Raw genomic sequence first — 14,710 nt, forward strand, 5'->3', positions numbered from 1 at the left:
CACTGACACAGTGGTAAGATTTAGTACGCAGGACCAGCGACTGAAGTGAGCAAGTGTGTTTGGGAGTTTCCTAACATATTCGGGAAGAAGGGCTCAGAGGACAGAAGCTGAACGTGCTAATCTGACGGCTGTCAGTAGGAGGCCACTCGGTACCTCAGGTTGTAGTATGGGATGCCTTGCTTGGGGTTTTCTGAGACATTTCACCACACCGCCTAAGTGGCTCTGCAATCTGCGGACTCTCATGAATGTCCCACCCTTGACATCAGGCTTCCGTGGTTTTTCCAATGCTGGGAATTAAACCCCAAGTCTTTCGCGTATTAGGCAAGTACTCCATTACTGAGTTACAACCCCAGCACTAGTTATACTTTGAAGAGAATTTACACTATTGTTTTAATTCATTTAGTATGAGTAGATGTCTTTGCGCGTGCAGATAATGCTTATGGCTGCCCAAGAAAGTCGGAAGAGGATGCCAGATGCCCTAGAGCTGAAGTCACGGGCTGTAGTGAGCCCCTTGGTGTGGTTTCTAGGAACCAAACTCAGGTCCTTTGTGAGAGCAGCAAGGGCTCTCAAACACAGAGCTGCCTCTCCAGTTCCTGACTGTTGCTTTGAAATCCTAGGGTCCTTTCCTTGGACCTGGGGGCAGCTTTAAATTTCATCTCATTAAGCGTAACACCCAATATTTTATTAAAATCTCATTGTTGTTAAATATTGGCCCATGCCCATCTGGATAGAGCACACCAAGCCAACACGGTTCCACGTGGAGAGATTTAATAGGAGAAGGAGACAAGCGGAAGGGGGGAGAGAAAGAAGAGAAAGAGGAGGAGGGCAGAAGAGGTCTGCCTTTTATTTGGAATGTGACATAACTATTCCCAGGCGGAAGTGGGAATTGAACCAAAGGAATACTGGGAATGATGGCCGTTGCCATGACAACAGTGACGCTGTTGGAGGTAAAGGTAATTCCTGATATCAACACCCAGTGTTTAGATCCCACTGCTGGGTGTCATCCATCCTTTTGCACCAGGTCTGGATGAAAACTGGGATGCTGTGTCTTCCTCCATCTTCAGAAAATATGAAGAATGCGCTATTTATTAAACATTGACCTAAAAGCTGGGCTTGGTGGCTCCTGCTTGCAGTCTCAGCCACCAGGGAGTCCGAGGGCCGGAGATTACAGATAGATAAAGGTCTATGTGGACTACATAGCAAATTCAGCCTGGGTTACAGAATGAGACCCTATTTCAACAAACAAACAAACAAACAAAACAGAAACTCAGCTGAAATGTGTCGTTTTGTTTAAGGCAATGCAATCTGGGTTTAATCCATCTCCCACAAAACACCTTCAGGAACCTGAGACCTTCTATTTTTCAAAGTCAAACCTGCTCACGTTTTATGGGTTCGGTCTCCTGCTGTATCTCCACAAACAGGTTTTCCTTGTAAGAATTTGAGTAGCAGTTCCCTGTGCCTTTTATTAATACAGGCTGGGATCATAGTGTCCCACTGGAAGGCTCTTTGTCAGGGGAGGGGAGAAAGTGGGTCTGACTGGTGATGGCTGCCTTTGCCTGGTCACTTTTATTTAGGAACTACTTTTCTATCCAGGCAATTGCTGGGCTGCTAGAGAAACTCAGAGTCCCTAGGGCTCACAGTCCAACAACCTAGGAACAGCTAACTGATCCGGGTTTCCAGATTCCGGGCAACCCCACGCTTTCAGTTACGGGTTGTAGCTCTCCATAAAGGAATGACTAGGTATCTTTTATTCATCAGTGAGGATGCCAACAGCAGCAAATAAATACCCATTGCTGTCTAGATAAAAGGGTAGCACCAGGGTCATGAGCATGTTTGGATTTTCCCATAAAGTTTTCATTCAGTTTCACAATATCTTTACTATTCCATAAACATTAATTATTCAAAAATAATATTATTTGAAAATTTAATATTGCAGATTCTTAGGGAAAACAAAACCAAAAACCAGTAGTGGTGTGTTTGAGAGTGACAGTATGCTGAAGACTGAACCCAGGGCCTCATAGGAAGCTCTTCAAGGCCTGCTTGAGGCCAGGTCAGCTCCCAGGACCTCTGACCATCAGGCTCTGCCCACAGACCACTGTCAGCCCCTCCAGATGAATGTGGCTAAACTCGACCCTACTGGGTAAACAGCCCAAGCTCAGGATTTGAAATCCCAGTAATCCGCACACTGTCGATCTCTATCCCTAAAGCTGTCCGCCCATCTGCACCCGTCCCCGCCCTCACCAAAGACACCATTTATAAACCTTGTCTTTCCCACAGTTCACTGCTGCTTCTCTGTTGAGTTTCTGGGTTTTCCCCTCAATAATTCTCTTCTATGAGGTTTGTTGCGAGATGTGACTGTGGTATTCCTCGGCTTCTGGCTGCCAGGATTCCTTTTCGTTGGGGAAACCTTTCCCCTAAGAGCTGTAACACTTACTTCTCAATATTAAGTTTAACCAATGCTCTACTGAGCAGAATCTGTAGAATATTTTGTGGAGCTTTTTAAAGCCTCGTTTTTGAAGACTTGCCACGGAAATAACACTGTATATGTCACCACAAGGCCTAGGTCCACTCCTGGGAGCCAGCATTAGGTGTGAATGCTGGTTCCCACTACTTGGGAGGTGACAAAGAAGGGTCAGGAGTTCCAGACTAGTTAGTATAGCTGTGTGTGTGTGTGTGTGTGTGTGTGTGTGTGTGTGTGTGTGTGTGTGTGTGTGTGTGGTGTTTCACCTTTTGATCTCCAAGTATTTGAGAAAGGAAAAAAATTAAAATAAGTGGGGTTTTTTGTTTTCTTTTTTTAGAAAATAGCATAGACTTTTCAAAGCACCTGAGTGTTGCCTTTTTGTCTTGCTTTAACTTAGTGAACTGCTCATAACCTCTAAAGTTGGCATTACACAAGGAAAGTATCAGGTCCAAATTTACAGAGCTTAGAAATGCCAGTTCCTAAAGATACTTGGCCCGGAACAAAGAATCTGTCTAATTCTTAGTAACATGAGATTTTAGGTTTGTGAAGGTTTATGTTTTTCATTTGTTTTGTTATGCTTTGTTTAATTTAATTTTTTTTCTCCTTTTTCTTGGTTCTGGGGATTGAACCTAGGGTCTTGAGCAAACATAAGACTCTTAAATTTCTGTCTTTCTTTTTTTTAAGTTTCATATTTGGGCGATTGTAAAAAGCCTCATAAAAATTCGGCTGCAGCTAACTTATCAGCCCCAAACAAATGACTTCATACGTCATGATGCAAGTGACAGGACTTGAAATCACATCTGGACTTACGTTATTGTAACCTAACCCAAGCACATACTGCTGAAGGGGAGCATTGAGCAGCGCTGCCCGACAGTTTCGGCATTAAACTACTTTACTTTTCCTATGAGAATTACAGGGGTGACCACCAAGACAGGCTGATATTTCACTCTCCAACAGTAAAGAAATAAAATGAGTTGGGTTTTTTTTTTTTTTTTTGTTTTTTTATTTTTTTTTTTTTTTTTTAAAGCTAATACTGAAGAAACAAACGCCACCGTGCTAATCCCCCTGCGTGCCTCTGCTTGCGCATGTGCACCGCTCCAATTAGGACTAGCTCTTCCTCTCCTTACCTGGAGGCCCATTCCTGGGCGGAATTTCTGCAGGCGGAGTTGGCAGAGATAAACAGCGCTGTGTGCTGTGTGAGCTCAGAGGTAACATCAGTTCCCCTCCATCTGTTTCAGCCCTTCTTCTGCCTACTCCTGGGGCTTAAAGCAGTTATGAACTTTAGGGAAGGTGCAGTCCCACATCTCCACTCAGTGCGGATCACATGGCTCTCTGATACAGTCTTTCTCAGGTGTGAGCTATCGCGCCAGGGTAAGGCCGGCTGAGCACTGGGGTTGACGATGGTGATGGTGGTGGACAAGGCTCATTGACAAACAGCGTCTGGTATGTGGATCATTCTGGGCGCCTGATTGGAGCAGGACTGAGTCACCAGACTAGGATAGTTAACAAGGCACCCAGCAGGCCAGGGGCCTGCTCACACACTGGATGGCCTCTGCTTGTCGCTGACACTGGCTTCCACGGTCTAGTCCAATGCTGAGGCTTTCCCTCAGCTCATCCAAGGGACTCTTTCCTTTCTTTGTTTTAGTGTGGCAATACAATGTTTGTTTTTATGTGCATTTGGGTGTGCTCGCATGACTTGATATGCAAACAGTGCACTGAGGAAGCGAGAAGAGTACCCCAGACCCCTGTCACTGGAGTCATTACTGTTGTAAGCTGTCTGCCGAGAGAAACAAATACAAGGCCTCTGAGAGAGCAGTAACTGTTTCTAACGGCCGAGCTGTCCCCTCCGGACCCTCTAGTGGTTTCTTAATTTGGTCTGAAGGTGGGGGTACGGTACTATAAATGTTTATCTGAATTTTCCTCTTTACCTACACCAGCGGCTTTGTAACTCCACTGTGCAGATAATGGAATGTTTGGCCTAGAGCCAAGCATGACTCAGACTTAGCTCACTGGGCGAAGCTTTTGAGGTACAAGGAGGAAACTCAGTGAAACGTGGTGTGTTTGAAAGGCATGAAGATCACACATTATTCTTTGGAATTTTCTACAACTAAATGTCATTAGAAAGAATGGAACTGATAGCTTTTAATTAATAATTTTTACAAAATCTAAAAATACTTTTAGGAGTAGTCCCTCTAGATTCTATAAGAAAAATGAAGGAACATTTAGAAAACATTCTGAGTTGGGAAGTGGGAGGGTAAATGTAGGGCCGAGCGTTAACATTCGTGGGTGTTTTCTTTAATCCCAAGGCTCATCACTGGCTTGTCTAAACAGCATTCGTTGACTGGATTTTTTTTTTTTTTTTAAAGATTTATTTATTTATTATGTACACAGTGCTCTGCCTGCATATACGCCTGTATGCCAGCAGAGGGCGCCAGATCTTATTACAGATGGCTGTGAGCCACCATGTGGTTGCAGGGAATTGAACTCAGGACCTCTGGAAGAGCAGTCAGTGTTCTCAACCTCTGAGCCATCTCTCCAGCCCCCACTGAATGAATCTTACAAGCAGTTTGCCACAGATATCCTTATTCTTTGACAATTCCACACATGCCTATCATGTATTAAGATTATCTATTTTAAGGAGGTGAGATGACAATTTGAGGAGAGAGTCACTTTTTTCCCACTACAATTCAGGTCCTGGGATCAAATTCAGCCTGTGAGGCTTGGCCATCTTGTTGGCCCTGTGTAGTGTATTTTGATCTTATATATACTACTTAATCTCTCTTATCCCCCTCCCACTTCTTCTGAAGCCCTTCTCAATGAGTTCACCTACTTTCCTGTGGGTGTGTTTATGAGTCCCACTGAGTTTTATCAGGGTAGTTTGCTGGAGCATGGGAAATTCCACAGCCCAGCTACCCCAGCCATTAACTGTACATTTTTCAAACAAAAATTATATGCATACAGCGTCCCCCCCCCCTATTTTTTTTTCTCTTTTTGAGATAAGGCCTATCTAAGTAGTGTGCTGTCCTGGAATTTGCTATGTAGATAGATCAGGCCAGCCTCAAATTCACAGAGATCCCCCTTCCTCTGTCTCCCCATTGCTGGGATTAAAGGTGTGCACCACCAGGCCAGTTTGTACACGGTTTTAAAATCTCAGACAATCTTACAGAGATTCTTTTTATCTATTCCTTTAATTCCAGCACTCAGGAGGCAGAGGCAGATGGGTCTCTGAGTTCGAGGCCAGCCTTGTCTACAGAATGAGTTCCAGGACAGCCAGGGCTACACAGAAGAGTGAGTTGGATCTCCTAGGTTGGAGTTATATGTGGTCATGAGCCTTTGATGTAGGTGGGAACTGACTTCAGGACTCAGAAAGAGCAGCCAGTGCTCTTAACCACTGAGCCATCTCTTTAGCCTAGTCTATGATTGGGCTGAGTGTTTTGTTCTATTTAATAGTAGATGTTAGGGGGTTGGGGATTTAGCTCAGTGGTAGAGCGCTTGCCTAGGAAGCGCAAGGCCCTGGGTTCGATCCCCAGCTCCGAAAAAAAGAACCAAAAAAAAAAAAAATAGTAGATGTTAGTATTATTCTAATTGGATACTGTTTCCACCTTTTGAAATTACCTGTATAGACACCACTTATCAGTTTCACATCATAGATTAGAAGTGAATCTAGACTCTCTCTGCCCCTGGTAAAATCCTAGTGCATGTCCTTGTATATAAACTTTTCTTCTTGAGACAGAGCCCCCTTGTGCAGCTCATACTGGCCTCAGACTCCTGGCTCAAATAACCATGCCTCAGCTTCCAAATAGCTGGGACTATGAACACACACCAGCATACCCAGCTGTAAAAACGTTTTGTTGATGTACACCTTCAAGTGAAGTTTCTGATATATAATATATAACCTGATAGATAGATAATCACATTTGATAAATATTGCTATAAAATGTTTACATTCCTAGTTGGTCTAAATCATAATGTGGTCAGGAAGAGATGAGAATATCAGTTTCAATATAGTATAACTGAATTGGTACCTTCTGCCTTGTGTCTATGTTTGAAAGTTATATAACTTTAAACTATTTTTATTTCTAGAAAATATTACCTTTTTCTCTTACAGTTTTAACAGTTTTGCTGAAAAATGTTTAGCTTATAAATAATACTGTATCAGGACTTACTGTGTGTGTTTGCTTTGAGATAGGGGGTCTCTTTCTGTAATCCCAGTTGACCAAGAATATGCTAGGTAGGCTAGCCTGGTCTTGAACTCACAGAGACTCACCTGTCTCTGCTTCCTAAGTGCCAGGATTAAAGGCATTTACCAACACCCCTATCAAGACCTCACTTAAAGAACTTTTTTATTATCATTGTTCATGAGCGTGTGAGTGGGGTGTGTGTGTGTGTGTGTGTGTGTGTGTGTGTGTGTGTGTGTGTGTGTGCGGTGTTACTGTGCATGTGAGGTCGGAGGACAACTTTATGGAGTTGGTTCTCTTTGCACCTTTACGTGCATGCTGGGGATCAAACTCAGAAGTCCCCGCTTTCACAAGAAGGGCCTTTACCCACTGAGCAACCTTGTCAGCCCAAGACGTTTTAAATATCATGTATCCACTCACTTCCAGAAAACTCCCGTCTCCATGTGGCCATGGAGTCAAAGCTTGAGAATAGAATCTTGAGTATTCTGTATAAAACAAAGTTAGGTTATAGGGACATTAGCCTTCCACACAAAACATAAAGACTACAAAATGGCATCTTGTGGACTTGTTGTTGTTGTTTACCAAGAACGATGACATTGACCATCTTTCCACCCATATTAATCATTTATGCAACTTTTCTTGAGAACTATTTATTCAAGACCTTCAACTGTTCTTATGCTTTGATGCTTTTGTTTTTCTCTCTCTCTCTCTCTCTCTCTCTCTCTCTCTCTCTCCCCCCTGCTGGTCTCTCTCTCCCCCTTCCTCTCCTTCTCTGTGCCCCATCCTCTTCTCTGCCCTTGAGGCTCTGCTCCTGTCCGTCTGTCTGTCTACATGTCTACATGTCTGCCTCTACCCCTTCTCCAGGTCCCCACTCCCTCCCTTCCCCCAAATAAACCCCTTTCTACCCGATCTGTTGTATGGCATGGGCCTGCCAGTTACCTCCTTACCATATTATATTTCATAACAGCCCTGGCTCTCCTGGAACTCTGTAGAACAAACTAGCCTGGGGCTCAAATATTTACCCAAGTGCAAGATTAAAGGTGTGTGTCACCACTGCTTGGCTGTTTTTTCTTGTTGATCATTTATATATGATCATTATAGCTCCCTTATCAGATATATAATTTGAAAAAATATAAATTTTGTAAAGAAACAGTGTGGGAGAACTGGTGTATAGCTTGGAATGTAGCATTCATGCCTGGCAGGCATGAAGTTTTGTGTCTGGCCACCAGCACGAAATAAAACAGGTATCATGACACACATCTAGAATCCCAGCATGTGGAGGTGGAACCATTTTGGAGGCAAGTGTTGGGATTGAATGCAGAGCCTTGTATATGGTAAGTATATACCATAACTCTGAGCTATACCCCAACTTCCAGGAAACCATCTTTAATCATGACATTTACAAAAATGTAGACTTCTGTAAATATTAGTTACCAAAATGAGCAAAGAAAACAAATTACATTGTGAAAAAAATGAAATTATAAAGACAGGAAATAAAAAGGCAGTAACAGAACAGAGACCAGATGTGACTGTCATATGAGAAAAATAAAAACGAGCTACAATCCCATCTGGAAACAAAACAGATCTTCAGGCTGGATCACAAAGTGTGGGGCCAGGGAGCTGTGGGACCCGGAGGAGCAGGCCTAGGACAATTGGGTCAAGCCCTGTCCAAACCCCAGAAATCCTGTCCTGTATTGGCAGAAGTAGGATCGCTCCCCATGTGCCCTGGGCCTGCCTGTCCTGTCACACATAGATCTGTCCTTCACCGAGGAGGTCACATAGCCAGGTTAAACTTCCTTTCACTGGTCATGTCCAGTGGCACCTGAAATTTCTCCTCACACAAATCTCCACAGCACCCTGCTCCCAGCCAGTAATGTACACTCATCCGGGAAGCCCCTACTCATCCCTCAAAAGGTTTAAATAGCCTTTGCTCCTCGCTAATAAACAGAACCAGTTCCCCAAAGCTGTTCCCCGGTGTGTGTTCTTTGCCCAAGCACTCGCAGTTGACCAAGTTCCTGCCTGCACACACTGGCACCTGGAAAAACTTCTCTCCCTCCAGTCTAGTCTGGCGCGCAAGAGGTTTAGCTACCCGAGGTGAGGTTGAGAGGAGAGGGTGGATAAGAGCAGCAACAAAGCACCAGTTCAAACTGTGATGTACACGAAAGAAAAAGTGTTAGGGTTTTGAAGCAGAAGAGTACCTTGGTGGATTGGGGCCAAGGAATACCACAGAGATCACATTACATAACGGATCTCACGCAAGAGATTTATTTGCTGGTGGTGGGGTGGGCGAAAGGCTGCCTCTGAGTGGGTACGAGAGAGATGAAAGGATAGAGAGAGCTGGCCGTGATGGCAGGGAATCTGTAACGTGTCCTCACAGTGGCAGTAGAAATGGGTTCCGTTTGGCGGCTGGTGGGGATGTGGCTGACGTCACTCAGTTGCTAAAGGCCGGCTGGGGAACACCTGGTTCCAAACAAAAACCCTGAAAACGGAATCACAAGGGATGGAAATAAAAAAACGGACAGAACACAACGATGAAGTCTTAATATCAGGCAACGGGATTCCTGGGGGGAGGGGAAGCATGAAATGAGACCAAGGAGGGGTACTGTTCTTGTCTTTTGTCAGCTTGTCACGTGCTAGAGTTATCTGGAAGGAGGAGCCTCAATTGAGAAAATGCCTCCAGCAGATTGGTCCACTGGCATTAATGATTGATTAATGATTGATAAGGGCCTGGCTCATGGTAGGCAGTGGCATCCATAGGTGGTCCTGGGTTGCACAGGAGCCAGGCTGTGCAAGCCACAGAAGGCAAGCCAGTAAATAGCTTCCTGCGGTGTCTCTGCTTGAAGTCCCTTCCCTGACTTCCCTCAGTAATAGAACATGGTTGGGACATGTCATGTTTAATTCCTTTTCCTAGTTAAACATACTGTTAAAAGTTGATTTATTTCTATATTGTTCCCTATGGTATTTATCTCTAGTCACGTCCCGAGCTAAAGATCAACTTGGGTTCTTTGGTTTTTGTTTTTTTTTTTTTTTTCTTTTTCTTTTTTATTTTTTTTTTTCACTTAATAAATTTGTTCCCATTGTCTCATGGTACCTTCTGAGAGTTGGCTAACTGTGGAGGGCTGGTCTAGTGCTCCTGTACCCAAATGTTAAATGACCCACCCCAGGAACTGGTTCCCACACACCCCATCCTTTGTTGTGCAAACACGACTCCCCTATTTAAAACTATTGGTTAAATAAAACTGGCAGCAGCCAATTACTGAGGAGAATAGGGAGAGGTGGAGTTTGAGTTATGGGCTGGGGGTTACAGGTAGGGACCACAAGGGAGGAGAAAGGAGAGAGAGGGAGAAGGAGTGTGGAGGAGGAGAAGAGCGAGAGAACAGGAAGTCTCCATTAGTCATGATGGCCAGCAGCACAGGTCTGTGAGATGCCTCCCCAGGACACTAGACTGCTGGACTAGAAATAACCTAGGGAGATTGAAACAGTGAGTATTTGGGGAGCACAGTTGGGAAAGTAGCCAGTCTAGGGTTAGAGAATTAGATTAAGGATAATCCCCCAGTAATTGCACACAACTTAATAAATAAACCGTAGTTCAAATCTCCACCATTTGAAGCTAGACAGGTATAAGCACAGTCATACCTGACATACAACGTAAGACTTAGAACCAAAATTAACCTGAGACAACTTACCGGGTAGAAGCACGTTACTCCCTGAAAAAGGGTCTGCAAAGGTCAGAGCCTACAGGAGCTAATGGGGATGTTAGCTACATAAGACTCAGCTGGAGGCAACACCCCAGCCCAGAGCTATAACATACCATGGCGCCTATGCCCCAAGACAGTAGGGCTGCTAGTGCCCAGGAGAGAGACTAGGCAGTGCTGAGGCTGAAGGACCCTGGTTCTTACTGAAGTGTAAGAGCTATTAAGAGGCTTGACCTGGTAGAAAGTAGGTAGGTTATACAGTTCCTGTGAAGGACCCTAAGGGCTTTACACCCACCACCTCAGGTCAAGATTAGGTCAAGTACCAGCTTCCCATCTCAGGTCCAGGCTAGACAAGTTTCATTCTCCACCCACAGTTCTTGGGAGGAGCAGGGACTTTCTTGAAAAACCACAGAAAGTACTGACTGATGCACCAAACCCGATAGAAAAGAACTCCAGAAGGTTGATGGCCACAGCGATAGGATTTGCTGTCATTGCATTCATTGGCTTCTTTATTAATAACATTATTGTGGGTGGCTGAGTCCTTTCTCGTCATGGGACTAGTGAACCAGTGAGGGGGTGTCAAGCTCATGGAGTAAAACGTTGCCTGGAGAAGAAAAAAAAGAAAAAAGAAAAATTAAGGTCATATGTGACTGATGTAGCCATACACTTGTGGGGAACAGATCTGTTACAGCGATAGAAAACACAGATTAGCATCCCCCCAACTTCAGGAACAAACTGTAAAATAAATGATGCTACTGGTAAAAAAATATTATATGACAGTTACAGACTGTCTAGGCTGTCCATAAACGAGAGTAGAGACTGACCCTTCAACTTCAGTTGGGGGAGCCACTGCTGACAGAACACCAACAGCCTTGCCGCTGAAGTATTTGGCTGACTAACCTGTTTGGGTTAAGCAGTAATCTATGACAAAGGAAAAATTACAGGCACTAGAACAGCTAGTCCAAGACCAGCTGGGGGTTATACATAGAGGGGTCCATCGCCCCTTGCAACTCTCCTATATTTGTCATTAAAAAAGAAATCTGGCAAATGGAGGATGTTGACAGATCTGAGAGCAATTAATAAAATTATTCAGGGTTTTTTGTGCCCTGGAATCCCATTGTCTTTCTTGTTATCTAAGGAATGGCCTGTTGCTGTAAAATTATAAAAAATGTTGTCTTTTACCCTGCACTAGGTCCAGCACCGCAGTGCCCCAAGACATCTGGTAGACATCTTCATCTCAATCAGCAAAGCCTCTCACCTGCTTTGCTCTGTCCCATATCACACTGCCAAAGACTTCTCTCTGAGCCTGGCGGCAATCTCTCTACCTATCTCGTTCCCAAGACAGGCTTCACCATGCCAGAAACACACATTCCAACTCCGAGGTCTCTAGCCACCACACACTCTCTTAAACTTAAATCGCTACATGAAATAACCTCTGATCCAATTGATAATATATAATTGCCCACCTAAACATACAGAGCCCTATACACATCCATCCCTTAAGAACATTCATAAGAACCTGTAAATGTGCAGAGAGGAATCTTAACATCAGCCTCCATGTTCTCTCGGTGACTCTCCACCTTCCCATTTCAGTCTCCTCCTCTCCCTCAAACTTTTCTCCCGCCCATCCTTCCTTCTCATCCAATGGCAGACCTCGTTCTATCTTGTACCTGCCCTCACCTGTATGACATCATCCTACAATGGCCCATGATAGTAATTGATTTAAAAGTTTGCTTTTTCTTAATTTTTTTACGAGTAGAAGAGAGATTCCCTTTCATGGTGCCCACATTTAAACACTTAATGCCAAACAAAAAGTACCAGTGGAAAGTCCTGCCACAAGGAATGTGCCTACCTGTGCCAATATTTTGTACAACAACCATTGGAAGTAATTCATAAACAATTTTCTCAGTCTATAATTTGCCATTATATGGATGATATTTTGCTGTCTGATTCAAATGGAGATACTTAGAAAAATGTTTAATGAAGCATAGAGAATTTTGCCTTATTGGGGATTACAAATTGCTCTTGAGAAAATACAAAGAAAAGGTTCTATTCATTATCTAGGATATAAAATAACTCTGCAGGAAATTCGACCACAAAAGTTCCAGATCAGAAGAAACCAATTTAGAACTCTTAGTGGTGTTAAAAAAATTACTAGGAGATATTAACTGGCTACAGCCTTCATTTGGTTTGACTACTCAAAAGCCGAATAATTTATTTTAAACCTTACAAGGTGATAAAGAATTAAATAATTCAAGAAGATTATTAGCTGAAGCTGAAAATGAGTTTGCTTTGATAGGAAAAAACCTACAAAATGAGCATTAGAGCCAAAGATGTCCTGTATTTAGTTTTCTTGCCTTCTACTCATTCTCACATAGGAATTCTTACGCAGAGGAAAGATTATATCTTAGAACGGATATTTTTAACACACAAATAGAGTAAAAAAAATAAAGACCTACGTAGAAAAGATTTCTGAATTGATACCAAAGGGAAAGAGACTTTATCAGTTAGCTGGAATAGATCCATCTGAGATTGTGATACCATTTACTAATGCCACGATTGCCTCATTATGGATACAAGATGAACACTGGGAGAGTTTGCAGTAATTTTTTGGGGGAGAAATTAACAACAAATGCTTCAAAACAAATTACTTCAGTTTATAAAAGAACTAATTGGATTTTCCCTTGTTAAAAAAAAAAAAAAAAGAGGGGAAGAAACCAATTTCTGGAGTCCCTACATTTTATACTGAGGCAAAACAATCAGGAAAGGCAGTATATGAGTGCTTAAGTCAGAAAATATAAAGTACTTGAGTCCTTATGATTCAGTTTAAAAATCAGAATTACATACAATTCTTATGGTGTTATTAGATTTTTGAGATTCTCTTAATACAGTGACTGGTTCCTCAATGTGCAGAAGGAGTTGTTTTGCATCCAGAAATGGCTGAACTTACTCAGAATGTTTCCAAATTGACTTCACTGCTTATTCAACTGCAGTAAGTGAACAAAAATTAGAAATTATCCGTTGTATATAACATACATCAGATCCCATACATGTCTGCCAGGTCCTCTAGAACAAGGTAAAGATCAAATTGATCAGTCATTGATAGAAAATGTGTTAGAGCACTCAGAAGTTTATAAAAACCATTGTGTTAACAGCAAAGGTGTAAAGAAAGAATTTTCTATCACTTGGTAGCAATCCAAGGAGATTATAAAGAAATGTCCTACTTGGTTTTATAAATATATATAAAATCTAGCTTCATTACCTACAGGAAGTAACCCTAAAGGTACCCAAAGAAATAAAATTTGGCAAAGAAATGTATTCCATTTTTACAGAGTTTGCTAAACTGAAATAAATGCACCATATTATTATAAGATATATATTCAGGATTTCCATAGGCTACTGCTTTAATTTCTAAAAGGGCAGATTCTGTAATTATACATTTACTAGAAGTTATGGCCAATATGTATAAATTAAGAATGACAAAGCTCTAGCTCTTTCCTTTCGCTGCTGAGTCTGCAGCTCTGGCTACAGATGAGACTTGCCTCTAGTGTCCTCCGCTGTGGTAAAAAGAAGGGCTGGTTGGACCCCAGTTAGACGAAGGAAATCCCCAATGCCAACTCCTATCAGCAGATCAGGAAGTTGCTCAAAGATGGGCTGTGACTGTCCATTCCTGGGCTCACTGCCAGAAAAACACCTTGGCGGGATGGAAGGGCAGGCATATGGGCACAGGGAAGCGGAAGGATACTGCCAACGCTCGGATGCCCGAGAAGGTGACCTGGATGAGAAGGATGATGATCCTGCACCGGCTTCTCAGGAGATACCGGGAATCTAAGAGATACCGGGAATCTAAGAAGATTGACTGCCATATGTATCACAGCCTGTACCTGAAGGTCAAAGGGAATGTGTTCAAAACAAGCAGATTCTCATGGAGCAGATCCACCAACGGAAGGCAGACAAAGCACGCAGAAGCTACTGGATAACCAGGCTGAGGCTCGCAGGTCTAAGACCAAGGAAGCATGAAAGCGCTGAGAGGAACGCCTCCAGACCAAGAAGGAAGAGATCATCAAGACTCTGTCCAAGGTGGAAGACACCGAGAAATAATGCTTCCCTCATATCTGTACATAGTGGCCTGGCTGTGGCCTCACATGGATCAGTCACTAAAATAAAACAAGCCTTTGTCTGTTGCCCTCTTTGTAAAAAAAAAAAAAAAAAAAAAAAGACAAAGTTCCAGCATATGTCTCTAATATATAAAACATATAACAGCATACAATCTCAAAGGACAAGAAATAGTGATAAGGGGTTGGGGATTTAGCTCAGTGGTAGAGCACTTGCCTAGGAAGGCGAAGGACCTGGGTTGGGTCCCCAGCTCAAAAAAA

At 43.0% G+C, this 14,710-nt stretch overlaps 1 pseudogene; it reads left to right on the forward strand.

The window, feature by feature from the left end:
- The first annotated feature begins 911 nt into the window (after window positions 1-911).
- On the forward strand, window positions 912-14,435 carry LOC116884420 (annotated as a pseudogene).
- The last annotated feature ends 275 nt before the right edge of the window (window positions 14,436-14,710 follow it).

Source organism: Rattus rattus, chromosome 15 (assembly GCF_011064425.1).
Source record: "Rattus rattus isolate New Zealand chromosome 15, Rrattus_CSIRO_v1, whole genome shotgun sequence".
In the NCBI taxonomy this organism is placed as follows: domain Eukaryota; kingdom Metazoa; phylum Chordata; class Mammalia; order Rodentia; family Muridae; genus Rattus; species Rattus rattus.